This window comes from Microtus pennsylvanicus, chromosome 11, assembly GCF_037038515.1.
Source record: "Microtus pennsylvanicus isolate mMicPen1 chromosome 11, mMicPen1.hap1, whole genome shotgun sequence".
NCBI classification, from domain to species: Eukaryota; Metazoa; Chordata; class Mammalia; order Rodentia; family Cricetidae; genus Microtus; species Microtus pennsylvanicus.
The window spans coordinates 74428227-74454262 of NC_134589.1; the positions used below are offsets into that span (position 1 = coordinate 74428227).

General features: G+C 43.5%; 1 pseudogene; it reads left to right on the plus strand.

Moving 5' to 3' along the window:
- The first annotated feature begins 1538 nt into the window (after nt 1–1538).
- On the plus strand, nt 1539–16666 carry LOC142831631 (hepatitis A virus cellular receptor 1 homolog; annotated as a pseudogene).
- The last annotated feature ends 9370 nt before the right edge of the window (nt 16667–26036 follow it).

Here is a 26036-nt window from a genome sequence, read left to right on the forward strand (position 1 = left end):
ACTGGGAAGTCACTGAGTTCTGTAACTGTTAGGAGAGATATTCAGAGAAAAGCCTGAGAAGATTTTAAAATGTATTTATTTATGTTGAGAAGCAGCGCACGCCTTCCCCAGAATGCAGCTTCTTGTATTTGGAGAACTGCGTCCCCTCAGGCTGTCTGGCTTTCTGACCTGGTATTTCCCCTCACAGTCCAGGTGTAAAAAAGTGGTGGTGGTGGTGGTGGTGGTGGTGGTGGTGGTGGTGGTGGTGGTGGTGGTGGTGGTACAGGCTGACCTTGAATTTACAGAGACCTGGCTGCCTCTGTCCTGAGTGCAAGGCTACTACCACCTGGGGAGACATGGCCCCTCAAAATTCAGGCTTTCTTTAGAATTGAAGCAGCAAGGCCAATGACCTTGACCTTCCAAGCCTCCTTTTCCCAGCTGTTGATAGTACACCTCCAGGCTTAGTTCCTCGGATGAAATGATAAAAGTCAGGGCTTCCTGCTTGCTGGGGAAGTTGTCTACCAGCTGGACTGTTTCCCCAGCTTCTATAATTTTTATTTTATCGTTAAAAAAAAAAAACCCTAATCACAGCATGTTGGCAAATCCTAGCCCTGAGTCTTCCAAACTCATTTTCCCACTTTTGATTTTGAGACAAGGTCTTACTAAGTTACCCAGGGAGCCTAGATAAGCCTTAAACTCATGCTCTTCCTCAGCCTCCTAGAAATTGGAGTTTCAGGCCAAGTGTAGACCTTAACAGTCCCAGAAATGGAAGCCAGGAGTCAGTGTTTATACAAAGCACAGAGGGAGGGCTGGGTGTGTTGGGTCAGGCCTGTAATCCCAGCATTCTGAGGAGGAGGGTCTCTATAAGTGAGAGACCAACCTGAGGCAGAACAAGCTCCAGGTTCAGTAAGATCCTACAAAAATAACTAAATAAATAAAAAGGCCAACCAGCCTACCAACCAATCCCACTGATGGCTCATGAGGCAGGGGCTACAGCAAAGCAAAGAGATTTCTGGTCATAAGATGCTGCATTTATTGCCTTCCCAGCCTCAGAGGGGGTGAAGCTAGCTGAAGCCAACCCAGCCTGCATTTCAAGTTTTATCTAAAAGTAGATTGTTAGAAGCTGAATTTAGAGCTGGGTGGTGGTGGTGTACGCCTTTAATCCCAGCACAAGGGAGGCGGAGGTAGGCAGATCTCTGAGTTGGAGACCCAGCCTGGTCTACAAGAGCTAGTTCCAGGACAGGTTCTAAAGCTACAGAGAAACCCTGTCTTAACAAACAAAACAAGAAAAAAGAAGAAGAAGCTGAACTTAGAACTTAGTAGCTAATGGCAATTCAAAGATCTAAGACACCTTGGACAACTTTGACTCTGACCTTTAGCATTCTTTCTTCCTCCAGCATCAGGAGGCCCTTCTACTGGAGCATCTTTGCCGTTAGAGGGCTGGTCTTTGTTTAAAAATTCTACCAAGAGAACACAGTTGAATAAAGAACTGCCTGGGTACAGCGTGCTGAGGGCCACAGCAACCGGAGCGTCTTCTCCTTGTCCTCCAGGTCAGCACCATGATGCATCTTCAAGTCTTCATTTCTGGCCTCATACTTCTTCTCCCAGGTAAGTGAGTGGATGAGCTGGGGGATGCTGAGGAGGCTAGAGGTGTCAGAACCGATGACAAACATTTGGGGTTTTTTGAGCAGAGAACCAGGTTAAATTATAGCTCCAATGAACTTGCTTAACCTGTATGAATTTCAAAACTTATGGCTAGATAAACCTGATCCCAAGAACATGCCAGGCAAACGGGTGAAAATGCATGCATTCATGTGATGGACATGTAGGGATGAGTGCGCGTGCTTGCATGTGATGGAGAAGTAAGGATGATTGATTGCATGTCCATGCATGTGATGGGGAAGTAAGGATGATTGATTGCATGTCCATGCATGTGATGGAGAAGTAAGGATGATTGATTGCATGTCCATGCATGTGATGGGGAAGTAAGGATGATTGATTGCATGTCCATGCATGTGATGGGGAAGTAAGGATGATTGATTGCATGTCCATGCATGTGATGGAGAAGTAAGGATGATTGATTGCATGTCCATGCATGTGATGGGGAAGTCAAGGGGAGTGTACATGCACACATATTATAGTCAAATGTTCATAAAATATTAAAAACAGAGCTTTCCACGCATGATGACTGCTCAAAGTCAGCCTTCATGCCATTTCTTTCTGCATTTTTTCTTTCTAAAACCATTTCCAGTTATTTAACTTAAAATCATTCTAATTCAAAGTGTTCTATTTAAAGGGAGAAAAAGGAACAAGAAACATAATTGTCTTTGAGGCAGGCTCTAAGTTAGTCCAGGCTGGCCTCAGACTCCATAGATGGCTGAGGATCACCTCAAACGTTTGCTCCTCTTGCCTCTACCTCCAAAGAGCTGAGGTCACTGGTGAGAAATAAAAGATTTCTATGACTTAATTAAAATAGTATGGATTTCATTTGTGATCCTCAAAGGTGTTTTATTGTATTATCTTCAGATGTGTTCCATTTGTTTACACTGTGGAACGTTTGTTTAATGTTGCCAAGATGTGTTTCATTCCTTTATGCTGCATTTGCTTAACTCTGTGAAGCGGTGGTACTTTGTCTGTCTAAAACGCCTGATTGGTCTAATAAAGAGCTGAACCGCCAATAGATAGGCAGATGAAAGAATAGGCGGGGCTGGCAGAGAGAATAAATAGAAGGAGAAAAAGAGAGGAGCAAGAGAACAAAGAGAGGAGGACGCTAGGGGCCAGACACCCAGCCACACAGCCAGCCACAAAGTAGGAGTGAAAGTAAGAGATACAGAAGTAAGAAAAGGAAAAAGCTCAGAGGCAAAAGGTAGGTGGGATAATTTAAGTTAAGGAAAGCTGGCTAGAAATAAGCCAAGCAAAGGCTGGGCGTTTATAAATAATAGTAAGACTCCATGTGATTTATTTGGTAGCTCGGTGGTAGGCCCCTAAAGAGCAAAACAGCCAAAAGCATAAGAAAACAACCAATAACAGTATTTGGCAAAATCAAGTAATGAGTGTCCTAGCAAGAAATAAAGTCATTTTATAGAACAAGGAAGGTGCTTTCTAAATCATACCCCAAACTCACAGCCTAGATCTGCATTCAGGTGAGTAGTTAGGGAAAACCACAGTCCATTGTTCTGTGCTTTTGTTTGTTTATTGGTTTGTCTCCAGTGCTAGAATCCACCATAGGGAATAGCATAGGTTAGCCAAGCCCTGTATCATTGAGCACCATCCTCAGCCCTCAGAGTTGCTTTAAAGGCCACTGTGGAAGCTATTGGTATTGGGAATTCTATCCCATCATCACCAAAAGAATTATATTTAATTATTTCAGTTTTTTAAATTGCATCATTAAATTATTGGTTGCATACTTCTTGACTATGTGGTCTGACTTGGCAAGTAGGTTTTGCTCAAGTTCTGGAATGTCACCAACTTTTAAGAAGGGACCTCTACTTAGTGTGTGTGTGTGTGTGTGTGTGTGTGTGTGTGTGTGTGTGTGTGTGTTAAGGTCTAATTATAAAGTTCAGAATAAGCCTCAGCCCCTCCTGGTGGTTTTCTCAAACCCTTTCTGCCAATTGATTTTGAAGTTGCTAAATTTCTGCCTTGGAGCCAACAGTGCTTTTCTAAAGCCCTGGCTCTGCTCTTTGATGAGAAGTGGGGAAGAGTTAGTGATTTTGTTGTCACAGCCCTGTGGGGGAGGAGGGGAGATGGTTTGAGACAGGGTCTCTAAAACCTAAGCCTGTCTTGAACTTATTAATTAGCTGACCTTGAATTCCTCATCTTCCTCCCTCTACCTCCCGAGTTCTGGGACTACAAGTGAGTTCTAGGTATATAAGAGTTGCCATGGGCCCAGCTTCTAAAATAAAGTTTTAGATGTTTAATGATGAAACATTTGAGCTGGTCTCCATGTCATATGCTAAGTACCCTGCACTCAGGAGGCAGAGGTGGGAGGATTGTGATTTTTCAGCCAGCATGAGGCATAGAGCAAGACCCTGTCTCCAAAAGAAATATACACACTGAAGAAGAAAAGAGAAGAAAAAAAGCAAGTGAATATCATGCCAAAGATAGGCTGTTTTGCTCACAAGTGTATCCACTAAGTGATCACACTGAGGAAGAATATGGTAACAGGAAAATATTTACAGTGTTCAAATTCAAGCAGCAAAACTGAATATTTAATTATAGAATTGTGGAGGTAGAGGCAGCGGAGCTCTGGGAGTTTGGAAGTCAGCCCCGTTTATGCAGCAAGTTGCAGGGCAGCCAAGGATACAAACTGAGATCCTGGTTCAGAAAACCAAAGGATGACAACAACAAACCTTATGGTATCATTCCTTCCAATCCAAACACACACACACAAACACCAATGATAAAGAACAGTTGTAGACAGAAGTTTTTGTTCCACCTGGTCCTAGAGGCTTATATTAATTATAAACTGGTTAGCCTATTAGCTCAGGCTTATTATTAACTAGCTCTTACAACTTAAATTAACCCATAATTCTTGTCTATGTTTAGCCATGTGACTTGGTACCTTTTCTCAGTGCAGCATCCTCATCTTGCTTCCTCTGTATCTGACTGATGACTTCATCTCTGCCTTTCCTCTTCCCAGAATTCTCTTAGTCTGGTTTCCCCACCTATACTTCCTGCCTGGCTATTGGCCAATCAGCATTTTATTAAACCAATATGAGTGACAAATCTTTACAGTGTACAAGAGCGTTGTCCCAAAGCAAAGGGCTGGAGCTGTAGTTCAGTGGGCTAGCACTTGACTCAGTTTCATAACACCCTAAATTAAGTTCCACTAGAGTAACACCCCAAAATTTTTCTGAAAAGGAATAAAATCAAAATTTTAGGAAAATGTTGGGTACTAATTCTCCATTTCTCTCCCACTTTTGTGCATTCCAGGTACTGTGGGTTCTTCCTTAGTAGTGAACGGGGTCGCAGGTGACCCTGTCACACTGCCGTGTAATTACTCAGTGCATCTCGAAATCACTACCACATGTTGGGGCCTCGGGGAGTGTCAGTCTTTTTATTGTGCCAGGACACTTATCTGGACCAATGGATACCACGTCACCTATCAGAGGAGCAGCCGATACCAGCTAAAGGGGAATATTTCAGAAGGAAATGTGTCCTTGACAATAGAGAGTGCTGTTCAGAGTGACAGTGGTCCCTATTGTTGTATAGTGGAAATCCCTGGATCTTTTAGTTATGTGACCTATTCATTGGACATTAAACCAGGTAAGCTTTCATGGTTTCCTTTGTTTATTTCTTGCAAGTGAACTAAGTCCTCTGTTTGCTAATATTGTCTGTTTTCCTCTAAGGACAAAGGGAGTTCTAAGCCTGCCTTGGGTTTTAAAAATAGGTCTTCTATCTTATCGCATAAGTTTTTGCTTGAACAATGGAAATGTCCTGATAGAAGAGTATTCCCTCCAATATCTGTTCATGGTCACTCGGCAGTGTAATAGCATGAGCAACAGCGGTTAGTCCAGAAAGGAGGCAGATACACAATTCCGTCCAATGAGCTTTGTTAGAATGAGGAGGCCTCAAGGCCAAGATTGGACGTCCAGCTGGGAGGGAGAACATTAGACAGAAACCATACAATCTGTGAGGTCCATCCCTTGATGGGATATGAAGAGGCTTCCAGGGAAGGACGGCCTTCTCTTTACAACCTGGAGAGGAGCTTCATTAAGAGCAGGAATGTGGGAGGGAGATGGGGATAAGGAGGACTAGAGATAGCTGCCATTACTGGAATGGCAGGGCAGACAGAGCATCCTCCTCACAGAGCAGCCTGCAAAATAATCCTCTCAGCATTCCCCCTGAGGAGTCTCAGGCAAGTCCCCCAGAGCAAGGGGAAAGTCTGACTTGTTATAATCTTTTAGTGGTACTGGTCCTAGGTGCAAGGTCCCAGGGTGAAGGCTAACTAAGGTGTTTACTAACATATCAAAGCAGACACTGGCTGCCATTTTCTCAGTAAGACCAGTACCTGGTGCGCCCCACCCCTTCTCTCAGTTCTCCAGCCCAAGGACTCAGCTGGGCTCCCCTTCCCCCACCTGCTCTTCCCTGTATAACCCAGACATTTTGGTTATACAGGCCCTTTTGGGATCTTGAGCTCTTGGCCACCACTCTTGGCTCCTGGCTTCCCCTCTCCTCACCTGACCAGTTCAGTTAGCTGGTCATGTTCACTCTGGAACCTTCTGGGTGCCTCTGTTTTCTCCCTCATATCTACGATAAACCATCTCCTCCACCATAGGTAGACAGTCATGTCTTCCTTTCCTTTCCTTTTTCATTCAGGAGGGAAGTTTCCTGTCATGTGATTTGGTTCACCGTAGCATAAGTGACATAGTATGGGGCTTCCGATCTTGGTTAGGTCCTCTGTCTCTGAAGTGCTGGGATTAGAGTGTTCCACCACCACCAGGCTTTACATTCTCCTTCTTGAATCACATATCCTGATTTCTTTGCATTGACCAGAAGAGTAGGTTCGTGAAGACTTCCTGGCTTCTGGTGAAGTTTCTAACCTACACTTACCAAGGGCTTATACAGCCAATAGAAATCAATACTGATCTGTCTCTATATTTTTAAAATAAGGATATTATTCTAAAGTCTTTCAAATTATAGACTTTGTTATTTGTATGCTTAATTTGATTTTTAAAACTGCATTTATTAATATGTGGCTGTTGTGGATGATGTGTGTCTGGTGGGTTTGCATGCCATGGTGAATTTGTCAGAGGGAAAACTTGCAGGGTCGGTGCTCTCTTTATATCCTTATGTGAGTTCTTATTTATTTATTTATTCATTCATTCATTTATTTATTATGTATACAATATTCTGTCTGCATGTATGCCTGAAGGCCAGAAGAGGGCACCAGACCTCATTACAGATGGTTGTGAGCCATCATGTGGTTGCTGGGAATTGAACTCGGGACCTTTGGAAGAGCAGGCAATGCTCTTAACCTCTGAGCCATCTCTCCAGCCCTCCTTATTTGAGTTCTAGGATACAAACCAGCTGGCGATGATTGCAAGTCAAGTGCCTCTACCCATTGTGCCATTATTCTGGCTCTGTTCACTGATTGATTTACTGATTTTGAGACTGGGTCTTGCTTTGTAAGTCAGGCTGGTCTGGATCTCCTTGTCCACACCTTAGCCTCACCAGTGTTGAGATTAAAGGAAGGTGCCACCATACCTTGTTAGGGTGAGGTCCATTCTGATGGGGCAAGGAGCTGCCTTGAAAAGTATGGCTGGGAGGCTACTTAGGGAAGCCAGAAGAAGCTGATCATAGAGTGTGCAAAGAATGATGAGACAGCTGAGGGAGGAGACAATAAGATTCTAAGTGCCCATCACAGTTGTGAAGTTGCACTATTTACCTGACTGAAGTTGAATGACTCTGGACTCCAAGGGGAATCACTCACATGAAAATAGCTTCACATACAGATACACACACAGACACACACGCGCAAACATGCACACACACACACACACACACACACACACACACACACAAAGACAAATCGCTAAAGAAAAATCTCGCTAGGGGATATGTAGAAATTTGTCTAGCCTGTCTGAAGCCTTGACTTCTGTCCCTAGAACTGCAAACTCGATAACCAAGTAAGGGCTGAGGTTTAGCTTGGAAAGGCACTTGTGTAACACACATTCCTGCCTAAAACCCTGAGATTAGATTCCCAGCACCAGAAGGGGGATAGCATAAAATTACTAATCTCAGTTCATTAATTCAAGGTTTTATGAAGCTAAGAAATTCATAACAGAAGAGTGCTTACAAAGACACTGTGACCACTCGGTGAGTCCATAAGTGAGCCAGCAACTCTGCCTCACCCTTTAACAACTCAGTCTCCATTTTTCTCTTGGTTTAAACACCCGGAGCTCCATCTCTAGCTATCCTGGGACCCTCATGGCTCCTTTGGACTTCCCATCTACCTGGGAGACTAACACCCCAGAGCAAGAACAGCAAAGCTCCTGAGCTGTTGCTTCCTTCCTAGTTGGTCTCCTAGTGATCTTCTGACTAGATTGTTCCCATGCTTGCTTTTCTCTCCTGCAGAGATTTCTACTCTCCGGGGAAGGTTTGCATTATGCTCATGCCTATGCCCGCACATTAGACACTATCAGCAAACCAACCAGACCACTCGCTGGTGTGTATAGTCTTATTGCAGCACAGCCACACCAACTCCTTGCTGTGTTGTCAAAGTGACTTTCAACCTGAAGGGCATAGCGCTTGCTCCTGAACACCTGTTTTCTAGTTCCTGAGCCCAAGACACTTTACTATCTGGCTCTTTATAGGAAAGGGGTGGAGGGTCAGTGAGCTGGCTCAGTAGGGAATGGCGCCCAGTGCAAAGCTTGGTGACCTGAGTTCAATCCCTGAGCCCCCATGTGTAGTAATATGAGCGGCAGCGGGGCTGCGTCCCCAAATCCCCAGCCGCCTGGCTCGGCTAGCTTATGTCCCAAATAATTACACGGACACTGTATTCTTTTAAACACTGTTCTGGCCCATTTCTAATCATCTGTGTCGCGCCCCTAGGTGCGCTTACCGGGAAGATTCTAGCCTAAGTCCATCCTGGGTCGGAGCTTCATAGCGTGCGTCTTCCCTGGAGCAGGTAGCATGGCGTCTCTCTGAAGGCGTCTGCTCTGGAGAGGAGAGCTGTCGAGTCTGACCTCACTTCCTCTTCCTCCCGGCATTCTGTTCTGTTTACTCCACCCACCTAAGGGTGGGCCTATCCAATGGGCCTAGCAGTTTCTTTATTGCTTAGCCAATGAAATCAACAGATTGATATATGACACTCCCACATCACTTCCCCTTTTTCTGTTTAAACAAAAAAAGGAAGGCTTTAACCTTAACATAGCAAAATTACGTATAACAAAACAGTTATCAAGTAAAAGTTACATCAGAAACATTTATACATATAACAAAATTGACCGTAAATCTCTATCAATAAAGCAAAATCTATACTAATACAAATTATTCATGTCTATATCACCCATGGCCGAAGGAGAGAACAGACTCTGCAGAGTTATCCCCTGACATCCACATTTGTGACATTTCACCAACACACAAATAAATGAATAAATACATGTGTTGAATTTAAGGGGGATGCTCCACATCCATCTCCCTACACTAGGAACACTACAGGTTTTTCTTCATTTTAAGGTAAACACACACTGGATTGAGTTGGGGTTTGTGTGGGATGTGTGTGCTAAGATGCAGGGCTGTATGCTGTATTCTCTCAGGACTTACTGAAGAGAAAAAACATTCTGGACCTGGGAACTGTGGTTGAAGTTGGTCACCACTGAGAGAAGTCCCAGTCCCCCATGCCCTCTCAGTGTCACAGAGATGCTGAGAGACCAGAGGACCTGACAGCTGTCATTTATAATGTGTCCTTAGGAACGGGCTCTGTTCTCATGTCCCTGCTGTCAGTGCAGGTGCCTCCTGTGGGGGAGCTGTCTCCACTGCCCTGCCCTGTCTTACTCCTCCTGTGGGGGAGCTGTCTCCACTGCCCTGCCCTGTCTTACTTGGCCAAAGACAAAGGAGAGGAGCATCTCTGGACAGCTTCTCACTGGTGTTACAGTTAAGCTCTTCTGTCTTCTTGCTGGAATGATCCTTGTTTCATCTTGATTTTCAAATCCAGAAATTCCCACAAGATCCACAACCACAGAAAAACCCACAACTACAGGGAGACCCACAACTACAGAAAGACCCATAACTACAGAAAGACCCACTACTACAGAGAGACCCACGACTCTGTCAACAGGATCCACACATATACCAGCATCACCCAGAGTCTCCACCTCTACTCCTACAACACCAGCACAGACTCACACACCAGGTAAATCCCAACGTGGTTCAGGACCCAGAGTCCCTCTTGTAAGTGTCTGTTGGACACACAGACACCGGGTCAAGACAGAAGTATAATAGAGGAGAAGAGTCCTTAGCTGTGTCCCAACAACAGCTTCACAAATGCTCTAATTTTCCAGTCTTAAGCTGCATTCACCCTCCGGTGTGTAAGAGCTTAAACATGAAGGACGCCATCTCTCTATATCAGATTCCCCGGAATTCACTCTAGCCAGACTGAGGCCCGTCATTGATCTAGGAGAGCTGATGGCGATGGTAGGAATCTGGCCCAGTTGGACACGACTTTCTGATGAAAAACTAAGGACTGACTGAGAACAAGGGTCAAGTTAGGGAGACCCTTGCCCCTTTTATCCATTTTGAAATTGGGCCTCCAACTGAGGTCATAGTTCAGGGAAGTTGACATTTAGCATTTCCTGATCACCGGCAAGCATGCTACATGCTTTATGTTGCAGTGTTTAATTCTCAGACATATGTGTCCTATATAACCGTGATCTGTTCCTGTTTTATAGTGACAGCAACTGGCAGAGTCAGAAAGTTCATGGTGGAAGTTATGGAGACAGAAAGTGGCTCAGATTCTGTCCCTGTTCACTTGAGTTGGAAGCTGATTCTTCTGACTCCATGGTCAGAACTCCACAGTCATGAGCATTCTACGCATAGCATAGGAGTTTTGAGAAAATCCCTTTGTTCCAGGCAGCTGCACACACTGAAGAACTGTGAGGATCTCTCAGAGTTGGCAGAACTTTTCAAGACTTAGTTTCTGCCTGCATCAGGGGATGTTCTCATGGGCTGAGTCTGGAGAATGTGGATAGGTTATTGATTTCAGTGAAAACTGAGATAGAAGAGAAGTGTTAATTTGTGAATCCATGTGGGCAGGAGAGCTTGTCTTAGTCACTCAACAAGCCGAGAAAGACAGAGAGAGAGAGAGAGAGAATACAAGGCAGACTGCAGTGTGGGAACCATCACCAGTGTGATGCTGTTACCTTGAGAAGGTCTCAGTGATGAAATGGTCCATCTAGTCTGTGCTGTCCAGTGAGCACATCTTCCTGAAAGAAGTGTGAAGAATCTGGTTCTTGACTCAGTGAAGAGGGGTGAGAAACGTCCAGGCTCTTCCTAGAAGGTGAAATGACCCTTGACTTGATAAATCATGATCTTAACTGAGTGTCTGGTTCTCCATGTGTTAATATCAGCTATGCTTCAGAGGAGTTCAGGGGTCCAGAATGGGAAGTGTGAAGCAATCCTGAAGATCAATAAAGTTGTCTAGCATATTAGAACACACATCTCACTTGCTCAGGATAGTGGGACCATGACAGGCAGTTGCCCATCTTTGGGTACATTTCTCAGAGGAGTCAGCAGATATGGAAATAAGTAGGAAGGAGTCATTCCTGCTTAGGGGGCTGGGGTAGGCACTGGGAAAGGCAATGGTAAGATTTGTTTCTGTTTTCCTCAGTGGGGTCCAAACTCCAAAGCTGAAACAGTTCTTGCATTGTTCTCATTCCAGAACCCACTACATCTTACCCACATGAGACTACAGCTGAGGTGACAGAAACTTCATCCTACACCCCTGCAGGTAACTATGCCCCCCTGCCCGATCTCCTGGAAGGTCCACATCTTGGTAAAGCTGGTGTTGAAGAGCACACACCCTCTGCAGCAATGCAGATCTGACATTGTAAGTGCTCACAGAGATAGAGGCACAGCTCCATTCCACCCCAATGGAATCCTCCAGATGTCCCTTTCCACAAGCACCTCCATTCAGGCCAAGCTAGACTGGGTGGCTTCTTTGAAGGAAAGAATGTCAGGGACAGTCAATGTGATGGAGTGTTGAAGGTTTATCAAGATTTAACTCAGATCCTGAGCACAGGGTCACTAAGAAGAGAGCTGCTTAGGAAAGGAATAGGGCACACTGGGGCACACATATGGACTTCTCCATGAAGATCACTTAGGTGTCTTTGCATTGAGTGTACATGTGATGTTGGTGGCTCTTAAGATGGATCTCTGGAAGTTTCCAAGAAGTGCCCCATCCCCTTCCTGCTGTCGCTTTTGAAACAATGATCTGAGATGTAGTTTACAGAAATCATATGTGACTAGTTTTCTTCTGCAAACAGTGTTGTGATGGAGATTTCAGAAGGACATTTGTCTATGTCCAGGAATGGGAGGAAAGGGCTCTAAATGCCAGGCTCTACATCGTTATTCCTGGAAGATCTTACTTAAGTCCCAAACAGAGCCTAGACCATTGATGCTGCCTAAACGTAGTCATTGCCTTTGGAATGTTCCTTGGAAGAGCTCTCAGAATGAGCAAAATGTAAGCACGGCAATGTGAAAAGGAGGAAATCTATGGATCATCCAACTCTATTTGTGCTGGGCAATGCCAGCTTTAGTAGTAGCTGGGGACTCCCATAGGTCTGTAGTGTTTCCACTGGACACTGTGTGTACATTGCCTGCTGAGATATCTGTCATTTCCTGAAATTAGAAATATGAAGTCATCTGTCTGCTGCTTTATCTGTCAAATGCAGTGAGGGGTTCTTTGTCAGGACATCACAACCCTTATATCACACACACGCACAAATGTGCACACACACGCACAAACGTGCACACACACGCACACACATATGTCTGATATCGGTGGGAAGAGAATTCTGTGTTTCATCCATGGATGCATAAAAACAATGAAAAGAATAGATTCCTTGTTATAAATTAGACATTTCAAATATACTTCAAATTTCTAAATGTTCAAGACTTGTTCTGTCAGTGAATATCCTGCCATATAACTCCCATCCCTTACATGGCATAAGACATATTAGTCTTATGGGGTATTATTTGCAGATGTAGTAAAAAAAACATCTGATTTCTTGTATTTATAATTATTTTCCTTTTTTTGAGCAGATTGGAATAACACTGCGACATCCTCAGACAACTCTTGGAATAATTACACTGTAAGCATATTTCTCCCATATTTATGAGCTATGTTCATTTGTGTACCTTGTAGGAAACAATTTGCATTTGAAATTTATGTCTGTAAAATTAGTTCATAGATATTTGCATCAAAAAAGAAGAAGAGAAGAAAGGGAGTCATTTAGTGGTAGCTTCCTTAGTCTTAGAACTCAGGAAATTGGAAGAAGATATCAGAAGTTGGAGATGAGCCTGCACCATTAGGTTTCTTGGACTACATGATGAGACCCTGTCTCAAAAACTGTAGATAAATAAATTAATAGACATATGAAAGTAAAGAAACTAAGAGTTTGACGCCTACAAAGGATGTTTGAATTCTAGATGTTCATTTAGGATCCTCTAATATTGCTTTTCTACCCAATGACCATTCTCTCTGGAGTCCACTGGTGATATTTTTTCCACACACATAACTCCAGATAAAGTATTAATGTACTAAACATTCTCAATTTTGCATAATTTTCCCCCTAGATTTTCTCAATAGTAAGCTTGAGAAAAAGATCTAAGGAACTCCGGTTGCAGGATTCTTGTCAGAATTCAATTTTTACAAATAGGAGAGGTAATATCTGAATAGCAATTTTTCTCTTTTGGCTCCAGGAAGAAACAAGGTTATTTTTAGTTTGTGTAAGAAGTGCAGGAGAAATAGTGGTTGAAATAAAAAAAAAGCCCAATAGGGATTATGAAGATTATTTGAGTAGCAGAGCCCCTTTTAGCATGTGCAAGTCACTGGGTTTGAGAGCTTCCAAAAAACGGCTCAACAACAATAAAACCCTCAAGACAAGGTTGGGATATTATATAGGGCCAAATGGCCTACTGCTTTTATACCTATTGACAGAACATGCAAGGAAAGGCTGGGTGTAAGTTTCTTTTGCTTGTTTTATTGAGAAGGGTCTCATGCAGTCCAGTTGTCCTTGAACTGCTGCATAACTGGGGATGACCCTGAACTCCTGATACTGCCTCTGTCTTCAAGAAATTGTAGGTATGAAACCCACCATAATGAACCCCCTATCTTTGAGAATTGTAAGGAAGGTTTTCCTGTCCCACTGCCCCCCTGGGCCAATTTCTTTCATGCTTGGTCCCCACAGCCCCTTATGAAATAATTACTCAGAGGCTCAATATCAATTATAATTGTTTGACCAATGGTTCAAGCTACTTAGTGGCTAGGTCTACCTGTGAATTAATCCATTTCTATTCATCTGTGCATCACCACGTGGTTGTGGGATCCTGGTAATGCCCTGGTATGTTGCTTCTTTGGCAGTTACATTACATCTCTTTTACTCCACCTTCCTTTTCTAGGCATCTATTTTTGGATTTCCCCACCTACTTATATTCTGCCTGGCCATTGGCCTAAACAGCTTTATTCATCAACCAATAAAAACAATGCATATTTCAGCATACAGAAGGACAAGGATAATCCACATCATTTCATCTCATTTCACACCTCAGGCTGGCCTAGAATTCATAATCTTCCTGCCTCAGCCTACTGAGTACTGAGATTGCACGCCTGTGTCACATGCCCAGCTTGACACTACAAATATAATGACTAAATTAGCATTAGTACTCACTGGTCTGGCAGTTATGAAAAGAATCTGTAATACTAGTTAAATATAACCTGTTCAGTATGTGTCCTATTTGTGTGTACATGTCCATGCTGACCATTTGGTATTAGATATTTATAAAGATATGGAATCTTGAGTTGAATTTACAAGACAAGTAGGGTCTGTGATGAAGGACCAGACCAGGGGCTGAGCACACAGAGAGCCAGTTAACTTAGAGGTGAACTACTCTTTTTATACAGACTAGGAAAGCAGACATAATCACATATATCATGTCTGAACCCACATTAAGCATGAGGTTAGAAATTTGACTGAGGCATCTACTGTGTAATCACCTTGAGCAACATAGACCATGTTTCCATCATCACCAAAAACACCGATTTTACATTGGTGAAATCACTGAGTTCCACTGCCTGTTACCACCTCAGATCTTTGGGTTTTCCTGCATATTCCAGACTAGTCACAGGCCAGTAAAGATGAAGTTCTAGGACCTAGAGTCTAGGATAAGGTCAAGCATGTGTTTTCTGTTCCTCTCACTTGATGTCCCTCCCTTGTGTTTACTGCTGTTTATTTATTGCTATTGTTATTTTATTTATTGTTTCCTTAGGAATCTGTCCCTTCAGGGATGGCACAGAACATGACGAAGGACTTCTATATCGGTATCTCCACCGCTGTCCTGCTGTTGCTGCTGCTTGTGTGCACCGCGGTTATCACCAGTAAGTCATGTCACAGCTGTCCCCGAGGAAGGAGGGCCAGGGCTCTCTGACTGCACATGCCATAGGGGCTTTGAGTTCACAGGGCTTTCATATCCTCAGATCCAACACATTCATGTTAAACCATCCACTCCCAAAGGTCTATGTTAGGATGCAGAAAGCTCTGTGGCTGATTTCTGGTGCTTGGTGAGTGCTCTGCTCAGTGACCTTGAACCATTGCTCCAAAGATTCCTGTTCTGTAAAACTTGATCTCGTGTACTCCACACTGGTACAGACCTTACTGGGTAGCTGAGAATGGCCCCAAACATCCAGATCCTCTGGCCTCCTACATCCCAGTGCTGGGCTCACAGGAATAGGCTGCAGTGCTTGGCAACACTCTTGTTCCTAACCCTGTCCTTCCTTTGTCTTTCAGTTGTTGCCATTAAAAGGAAACACTATATTCTCCATAAGAGAAATGAAGCACCATGACACAACAGATATTGGGTAGACTTGACATTCTTAGGTCACTATCAGACCACTGGCGTGTTTCCTCCTGTCCTACGCTTAAGATCTCGCTTGTTTCCCACAATGATACTGTTGATGTTCTGGAATATACTTAGTAGAAGAGGCAGATGAGACATTAGTGGGAAGAAGCCCCCTGTCTAATGCTGGAGCAGACTCTTTGAAGGTGACACCCAGGCCTACATGGCTCTTTCCATGAGTTATGCAACTATACACAGTGTTTCTCTCTGTGAAGTCTATTCCTTGGGTAAGAACTTCAGCCATGGGCTTTACAAAACATTGTACACGAGCCCATTACTGACCTGTTTCATGTGACTGGACAGAAAACGGGAAATAAGGATATGCCTGTCTCTTAGCTGTGATTGGCACAATTCCTGTAATCCCAGCACTTGGGAGACAGAAATAGAAAAGTCTCTGAGTTTGAGGCCAACCTGGCCTACAGAGCAAATTCAAGGATAGCCAAGGCTACTCGGAGAAACCCTGTCTTGAAAAACTAAAAAAATAAATAATAAATAAAAATAAAATTGAAGAATATGCCTGTCAGTCCTCAGACTGTTTCCCTCTGGTTGTTCAGAACTCGTGTTTCTGAAACGATTAATTTAGGTGGCACTTGTAGCGTGTACCGACTATCCCAGCATTCCGAGTCTGACGTTAGCGTGGGCTGCACATGAGCTGGTGTTTCAAAGGAAGAATTACTTAGAAATTGAGTAGAGTACCAAGTGCCTTCCTTCCTTAGTCCAAAGTTGTTATTCTCCCCTCAAGGACTGGTTCCCCAGCAGTGCATTAGGCAGATTCGAGACTTTGTCTCAGTGAACAAAAGTTCACCACCATCACTCTAGTATGTTAAGCTACATGGATGATTACACCAGATAGGGAATGGACAGAAGATCCTTTCTGCAAGGGATGGGAAGGAATCGCCCAAAGTTACCCAGGGACGGTTCAACCAAAAACAGAGACAACATCCTTGATTAGGAGAAAGGGTCATAAGTGTTTCTGATGACATGTGCAATTTTCTCTTTAACTTCTCCCACCTTTTCCCACCCCAATTTAGGGTACATCCTTATGAAAAAGAAATCGGGGTCTCTACGGTAAGCTGGCATGGATTATGTGGATTTTTTTTTTGAACTAACAATCTTGAGAATATCTCTATGCTCTCTTTTGCTACCAAATCATTCATTACTAATTGATTCATTGCTGGGTTGGTTGATTTGAGACAGGGTTCACTATGTAGTCCAGACTGGCCTGGAACCTGCTATGTAGCAAGGCCAGCCTGGAGCTCACAATGCTCCTGCCTCAGGCTCTTTCACTCTGGGATTACAGATGTGTTTCAAAATGCTTGTTCCCCATTCATATGTTATATCTCAAAATAAGTCTTTTTATTCCCTTTTTTTGTTATTCAGAGATACTTTCTGCATTCTGTATTTATGTATTTATGGTAGAACAGGAACAGAAGGCCCCTTGATCCTAATCTCTTATAGGTGGACACTGATTTGTAAACTTTGCTTCCTGGAGCTGGTTGGTACTGAAGGAGTTGCTTTGACCCGCTCTTGTTTCCTTCAGTGTTTTCTTTCATTGAGCACCTAGTCTATAAAAATCCGAAGACGTATATCATATAAGCTAGTAGAAAGGTCATTTTAGGTGCTTTAAGGGAAGTGTGCTGGGGATGACCGGGCTAGCTAGTGAGCTGTTCGAGGACGGTCAAGGGAGCAGAAGATTAGTGGAAGATCATTTCTGAGGCTCCCAGGGGAGTAAAGGAACTGTGTATGGCCAGGGTCTCCACACTTCTTACCAGTCCCCTTCACTCACGACACAGGTGTCCGCCTTGCAGGCTCCTCAATTAACCATACTTGGGGAGCTCTGTTAGTCTCTCCAGTTTAAGACCACTGTACCTCCCGTGCTGCATGGTTATAACCATCTAATCTTCTTAATTTCTCAAAAGAATTGGTTGTACACAGGGCCATTTCTTTCGGCCAAAACCCATGTCCTTCAGGCTGCCTTCCATAGGCTTGCCTGTGTCTATGATAGACAAGAGAACCAAGCAATAGACTGAGTCTATTAGAAGTGCCTGATTAAGTGTTAGCTCTTATAAGGTGTCAGCCTCCATCTCCCTCAGTGCTGGTTACAGGCATGCTGGAGATGTTCTTCCTGTTACCTGGGGCAGCATCTGAACTCTTGTCCTGTTTGTACAGCAAGCATCTGTAACTGCTGAGCAGTTCTTCAGTCCTCAAAGCTACTTTTTAATCATACTTAATCTAAAACAAACAAGCAAACAAACAAAACTGGAGAAAACACAAGAAGAGGGAAGAAGTTAGGTGAGGGGCCACACTCTACTATCTCAACACTCAATCAGCTAACGCAGGAGGACCGTAAGTTTAAGTAGAGCTCAGACTTCTAGCAATGGTCTGTCTGAAAATAAGTAAATAATGCCAGGTGCGGTGGCTCACACCTTTAATTCCAACTCAGCAGGCAGGGGCAAGTGGGCTCTATGAGTCCAGGCCAGGTGAGTCTATGTAGGGAGTTACAGGATAGCCAGGGAAACATAGTGAGACCCTGACTAAACCAAATGAATGAATGAGTGAGTGATTGAATAAAATATAAATAAAATAAATAAAAAGCTAGAAAGAAAGCCAGAAAACCAAAGTAACCCCTGACTTTTTCTGTCAGGTCCATCACACCAACTCACAAGAGTCCTGGCCCTACACTGTTTCCCTTCATGTGTGACTGTCCAGGCAGAGTGGAGCTTGCTCTCTCTTGTCCTTCATAATTCTCAGCACAGATGTTTGTTCCATGTGGCTGACTGGAGACGCTCATTTCGGTTCTACATTTCAGTGGTAGAAATGACCACAAATGACAAAACCCCACTGTCAAAGCATCACCCCTGACTTAGTCTGTTTTCTTCTCTGGTTTGCCCCTCCATGAGTTCTGTCAAATATCAGTCCCCTGTGCCCACCCTGACTAACAGAATGAGCTCTCCAAGTGAAGCCCCTCCCACAGTTGTCAGGATAGGCTAGCTGCAAAGACCTGCTGTGCTCTCCCCAAATTCCTTCCAGTGCAGTTCCTGCTGTTTGTGTGCATGCAGTGTCTGCGCATGTGTGGCATACAGTAGTCTTGAAATTGTGCCCCAGACCAGCAGCTACAGCTGCTTTGTGACTTGACATGTTTTCTACTCCATGCTTAGTGTTAGAGGGTTAGATGCCATGCAAGCTTCAAAACTCAATAAAGAAAACTTTGTATCACAGTGTGCAGGACGTTTATCTCTGTGGGGGGTGCGATGTGTGCCACCTGTGAAGGTCAGAGGACAACACTGTGGAGTTGACTCTTTCTGCATTTTCTGTGAAACCCAGGGATCTCACTCAGGTCACCAGGCTCTTCTAAGTCTTTCAAGAGTGTCACAGTGCAAAGTAAACACATGAAATATCCCGTTCCTAGCCCAGTTCCAAAATGCACACATCCTGATTAGATACCTAGGTTTGATGCCCCCCCCCCTCTTTCTCTCTCTGCAGCTTGGTGGCATTTCCTGTCTCGAAGATTGGAGCTTTGCAAAACACAGCGATTGTGTGGCCCTGAGGTGAAGACAAAGTCTACATTGTTGAAGACAGTTCTTATTCCTACCAAATGAGTCCCAGTGGCCCTCAGACCCTCTGAGGGGCCTTTTGCCTGAGACTGCAAAGACAGCAACCGGATTTGACAGCGCAAACACATTTTCCGGCTGCAGGGCTACGTTCTGTGTCGGTTCATCCAGCAGTGGTGGAGAGGGTGACCCTCCACTGTTTATACTCAAACTCACGGTTCACATCATCCTAATTCTTATATCAACACCGCCTCAGTCTCTCCACTCCAGAATGTTCTCTCAAACAAGCATTTTAGAATTTTGACTTTCCTTTAGTCATTATAGTCATTGGTAGTACAGGAAATATTCCTGCCTTGATTATTAAAACCATTAAGAGAGGAATAGGATTGAAAGATTTAAAAAAAAGAGAGAGGGTGGGTGGGAGGGGTATACTAAATTTAGAAATATTTCATGTTCATGTTTTATCTCTTATATTGTAATTTGAAATGTCACTTCTTTTATTCTTAAGGGGTAAAATCATGGGAACATTCAGGTTTTAGTTTTCCTCATAAATAAATAGTAGAAGGAGATCTAATATTACCATTAGAGTTGGTTATGCTTTCTCATAGCTCTGGAAATAGGATACATTTATTATGGGATTGATCTTAGGATAAGGATGGGTATTTCATGTCAGGAGAGGCTACCATGGTAAGAATGGACCAGGCAGACATCAGGGAAGAAGACAGTGGACCAAGGGACTGAGGTCATCAGTGCTGTTTCCCCCGTAGTCTGACTCGATGCCCAGTGCTCCTATTCTCACCACTTGGCTCCGAATCAGGAGCTGGAAGGAGGCAATGCAGAGATGAAGGGAAAGAGGGGAGCAGGACACAGGCTCTGCCTGAGAAAAGTTCTATGCTAGGTGTGTCAGAGTTGGGACTAGAACTGGTTTCTTTCAGAGTTCTAGGTTTATAATTGTTTCCAAATTGTATTTATAAATAAATTTACTTCAGAAAGACAAAGCATTCTTCATGGTGTATCAGTTTGTCACAATGAGATTTGGGGTTTTGCTAGAGTTAACAAAGGCTGTTGTGTTGGTATACTCATTGCCAGTTTGGTTGTTGAGAAGAGCAGATTTGCTAGAGGGTATTAATTTCTATTTCAGTTTGAGTAAGCCCTGACTCCAGATAGAGACACTCAGCCCATAGGAGAGCAGGGTGGATCTCAGTCCACATTGCACCGCTGAGTTCTAGGAAATGAGTCGGTGTCTGATGGGGGTTCTTGGGGAGGTCACATAGTAGGAAATTGCATTCTGGGTTTGCCAAATGGGGCTTTTCTTTATGCTCTAAAAATGATTGTGTTTAAATGAGTGTGTTTTTTTCTATTTTTTTCTCTTTTTGGTTTTTCAAGACAGGGTTTCTTTGGTATACAGTGATGATTTCATTTCTTAATTTTCTTTTTTCTGAAATTTGAGGCAACTCTCAAAACATGAAACATCAAAACTGGACTTTTGCTGTGAGAGCTTGGATTTGTAGCTTTTCTAGAAAGATTTGTCAAGACAGTTCTACAGTGGTGAGGCCACCAGAGGGGGCCATCAGCCCCTGGCCTCTCCTGCCTCCTTCCTGATTCCTGCCTGGTGGCTGCAGGGCTCTGATTGTGGTGTCTGCTCTGTTCTTCAGTCTTCCTAGAGATGCATGATAGACATGAAGGGGTCTGGAAATCTGTCTGGCTGTCCAACCTAGCATTTCTAAAACTTACCTGAACTCAAGAACATGTTGACTAGTGACATTCTGTGAAAGTCTACAGGACTCAGTAGAAGACATGTCTTATCCATGGGCTCCAATTACTGTCAGTAGTGGCAACCACTACTACTGTTTTCCCCATCTGTTTGCTGTTAGTATGTCCACACTTACCTTGGTGGAGAGTGGTCATTTCAATGAAGTGACCAGTAAGGTCTCTGAGCTGTGGTAACATTCCGGAATGCACATCCCCACCCCAGCCGGTGTTGCCGTAATAGCCGATGTTGACTAAGACCTGAGCCAATGATTTTTATACCATTATAACTAGGAATCTATTTTGTGTGTGATCTGTCTTTAACATAATCATGCTTCCTTTTGATATAGTTGGAGTTTGTGTTTTTAATAAACTATAGAAAAAAAGTCAGCAATTGAAAGGATCTATAGAAAGACCCAAGATGAATTTTGTTAATAATCCCATCAATGTATCAGTCTTTTTGAGTAAGGGAAGCTGGCATTGTTGCTCTGCCTATCTAGGATTTGAACTGGTGGTCTTGTTTTCTAACAAAAAGGGGTTCACGTAATCTCCCCTCGCCATGTTTCTCTGTCTGTCTGTCTGTCTGTCTCTCTCTCTCTATAGATAGATAGATAGATAGATAGATAGATAGATAGATAGATAGATAGATATCAACACAGTAAAAAACACTTAAATAAGAAGCTGTACATTTCAAGCTACTTGGAGGTTGTTTCATTGTTTAACATTAGTTACGTCATAATGCATTAATATGTAAGAAGCTAAACAGGAAAGCGGTGGAGCCAGCTGAGATGTGTGTGGAGTCGTGATTCCCTTTTACTACTCTTCCATCCCCATGCTCCCCCTTCTAGAGCCCTCAGATCAAAGCCTTCTGCACACTTTGCTGTTCCTATTAAATACCTTTTCTGCATGCATGGATCTGCACCTTGATTTTCTCCATAGCACTGAGGCTGAGCGTGCGTATTCCACACTGGGAGAATCAATCAGGTTCATAGCTTATAGCATGGATACAACATATTTACTTGCCTAACTTCCCACTGGTAGACATTTAGCATGCTGCCAAACATGTTTTCTTATAAACAATGTCATTGTGACTATCCTTGTGTCTTTCTTGCCATTTGTGAAATATTGATTTTAACTGTTTGATAAACTTCTTCATACAACTCCTCAGTCAAAAATAAGAGTTAGTGGGCTAAGGAAAAAGACTGTTTGCAATATGTTTGTCCTATGATATATTTATATGTCAGGTTTTTTTTTCATATAGATTGGTAGTAGGCCAGTCAAACAGTGTCTCATGTATCTGGACTGACCATGAACCGAAATTCAGTGTTAAGATGACTCTGACCTCCTGATTTTCCTACCACCAACTCCCATTGTTGTGGTCAAAGGTGAGCACCTTCCAGCAGGGCTCAAAAAATTCCTTTGTGCCAAAGTTGACCACTAGATTTTAGCTAAACTTTCCTGACCTGCTGTTGATTGAGCTGTGATGGAAGGAAGGCTCAGTGCTAAGGGTGAGGGGCTTCAAGACCTGTCTGCTCCAGGCCTCAGGGAAGTTCTTTGCAGTTTTCACTGTTCTCCCAACTATGACATCAACCATCCTCAGGCTAAGAATTCCCAATACACACACCGCAGCCTCACCATCCTGGAAGCTCAGGTAAAGACTCTGAATCTGACACCCACACCCTTATAGCTGTTCCTTTCCAGTCAGGCTGTCACAAGACACTCTGGGCAGGGCAGCCTGCTGGAGCAATTGGCTTGGGTTATTTATTTCCTTGTTGCTGTTCAAATCTTTATCTGAAAGAATTTGGATCTGCAGCAAAATTACAAGGGTCTCTGTAATTATCCAATTTTCTCTAATGCCAGCATCATACAGACCATGGAGCCTTGATCAAAATGAAGAAACTGGTGTGATACTCTTAACTGAGACCCATTCTGGGCTCCTGGGGATCCTGGGATTGATTCTTTAAGTTTGCATGCTTCAGTTGGGTGTGTGGTTGCAACTGAGTATAGTTCCAGCACAAGGCAGGGGAATTGCTGATATGAGATCAGCCTGATTCAGAAAGTATGACACTGTCTCCAAATAAACCAACCAACCAACCAACCAAGGGTAGGAACATAGTCAATTATATATACAATAAAAAAGACAAACATGGTGACACATACTTGAATTCTAGCTTCAGAGCGGGAAGATCAAGAATCTAAGAACAGTCTCAGACACATAGAAACTTAAAGTCCCTGGGCCACTAGAGACCTCATCTCAAAACAAATAAGCACAAAATGAGCCAAGCAAACATCAAAAAAAAAGAGAGAGCAGAGTTTAAGTTTAACACAGGGATTCCCCCATTCCCTCTTTCCCATTGAGCATTCCTTACACTCCAGCAGAAAGCAGTGCAATTGATTTGAACTTCTTGACCAGCACTGTGCAGTACTAATACAGCAAGAGCTACATGAGAAGTTTCAATTTTTCTACTCTCTGTATTTAAAGGGAACAAGTCATAGGGCTTGAGAGATGGCTCCGCAGTTAGACATACTCGCTGCACAATGATGAAGGCCAGACCGAGCCTCCCAGCATCCACATAAGAAGACCCAACCCCAAGAGCATCCAAAACCCACACTCAAAGTGTGGAGAGAAACGTAGAAATCCCTGGGGTTTTTCTGGCTTCCAGTCTGACAGAAGAATCATGAGGCCCCAGTTCACAGAGAGATTCTTCCTCAAAGGAATAGGTAGAGTGATTGAGGGGGACACCATCTGTCCTCATCTGTCCCGCATCTTCATTTATCCAAACCCACACGCATACATATGTGCATTTATACACACAAATAAACATTTAAAAATAGAAATAAGTGACATTAAGTTGAACTTATTTTCTTTAATTCAATTCATTGTAGGTCTTCCTATCTCAACAATGAATGGATAGAAAGAACACTGAGATTTCGGACTCATTTGAAGGCTTATGAAATCAGTTTGCATTTCATGGGTATTACATGTCAACCCACCTGAGTAGGCATTGTGTAGGCTCCTAAGTGACTACTTTTGAGACAAGGATTATTTTGTAATAAGCTATCCAAGATAGGAACTAGACTAGGAATGAACAGCTAGGAATTGGGGCTATTGACTACTAATTTCGGCTGGAGACAGAAAGATATGGAGCAGCTTTCTAAACCACCAGAGAGAGGTATCCTGCTGAAATAACGTGTGGTGGCGAACGCTGGTAGGATTTGCTGAAAGGGGCTAGAGAGAGGGCTCAAAGCTCCAGAGGTCCTAAGTTCAATTCCCAGCAACCACATGGTGGCTCACAACCATCTATACTGAGATTATCCTAAGAAAGGGGAATAGGTGACTTGACCAAGAGAACTCAGAATAGCCTAAAAGTGGACAGGAAGTCAGTGTGCCTGAAACAGTGATAGCAGGAACAAAATACATGAATTTAAACACACACACACACACACACACACACACACACACACATTATGATCCTGGTTTTGAATGTAGCTCAGTTTTAGAAGACTTTCCAGGCATGCATGAAGTAAAAAACAATGACTTCTCGAATTTTGCATGCAAATGGATGGAAATAGAAAACACTATCCTGAGTGAGAACCTTCATCTGGTGATGGATGGAGATAGAGACAGAGACCCACACTGGAGCACTGGACTGAGCTCCCAAGGTCCCAATGAGGAGCAGAAGGAGGGAGAACAAGAGCAAAGAAGTCGGGACCACGAGGGGTGCACCCACCCACTGAGACAGCGGAGCTGATGTATTGGGAGCTCACCAAGGCCAGCTGGACTGTGACTGAAAAAGCATGGGATAAAACTGGACTCTCTGAACATGGCGAACAATGAGAGCTGATGAGACGCCAAGGACAATGGCAAGGGGTTTTGATCCTAAGCCCTGGATTTAAATCCTCAGCACCGCAGAAACCCTAGGAGGCAGCGCACACTTGGAATCCAGCCGCAGTGGAGGAAGAAAGATTAGAAATTCACTATTGTCTTTGACTATAAGGGACTTTCAAGCCATCCTGCATTACATAATGAGACCCTGCCTCAAAACAAAAGTAGAAACATAACACCCAAATCAAAACTGAATTGATCATCCTAACTTCATTTAGAAAAGCCTAATGTTATTAAATTCCTGTGACCCATCTGTCTTCCCCCAAAAAGGTGTGGGGTCAGCATCTTACCCCCACACAGATGGTAATGGGCCAGAAGTTTTAGCCCCAAACAGATCTGTGATGTTGCCCTCAGTATCTTAAAGATGGTTGATTGGTTGGTTGGTTGGTTGGTTGGTAGTTTATTTACTTATTATTATTAGTTTGTAGGAGTAGGGACACCCTCAGAATGTACCTTCGCTCCTAGAAACCTGCTTGAACAACATATAACCCTCTAATTCCCAGACAAGAAAGCAGTTACACCCAGGTTCCTGTTTTATACAACTCCCACACTCTGGGAGCCTCTGTGGGAATTTTAGTGACATCTGAAAGGTGCACCTGGGTATGAAGAAGCATGGCTTTGGCTTCTTTAAACATCTCATCTCACCACACAGCTGGCCTGGAATGCCCTCTGTAATCCTTCTGCCATACAATACCTGCCTCTGCCTTCCCAGTGTGAGGTCAAAGGTGTGTACCACCATACCCTGCATTCCCGAAACTTTTGGAAACAGTGTGAATTAGGCTTATGTCTTTCAGTTCCCCCATCCTAATATGGGCTTCTAGGAAACATTTATTAAAAAGATGTAAGTTGAATGACATCCAGGCGATATTGTAAGAGCTAGATGTTCCTTCTGTTCTTGCTCCAGGGACTCCTGTTCCTACAGTTCATTCTTCTTTCTGGAGTGTGGTTTATTCACTGTAAATTGAGAGGGTTGGTCCAGGTGCTAAAGTCTCTTTCTCTCCAGTTATGTCAGAAGCAGCAGGGTCCCCAGGCCTAGAGTCACACCTCAGGTGAAGATCTTTGCAGCTTTGGAAACCCAGGAGGCACATTAGCCATACTCCCATACACTTAAGTTCCCGCATAGTCTATGTCAGTGAGTAGATGCTATCTAGTAGGTGGATTGGAGAACTGGAGAGACTCGATCCTCACACAGAACAGGTGAAAGTGTGGCTGGCAGATAAGGATGGACTTATAAGAGAAGTTACTCTTTATCCGCA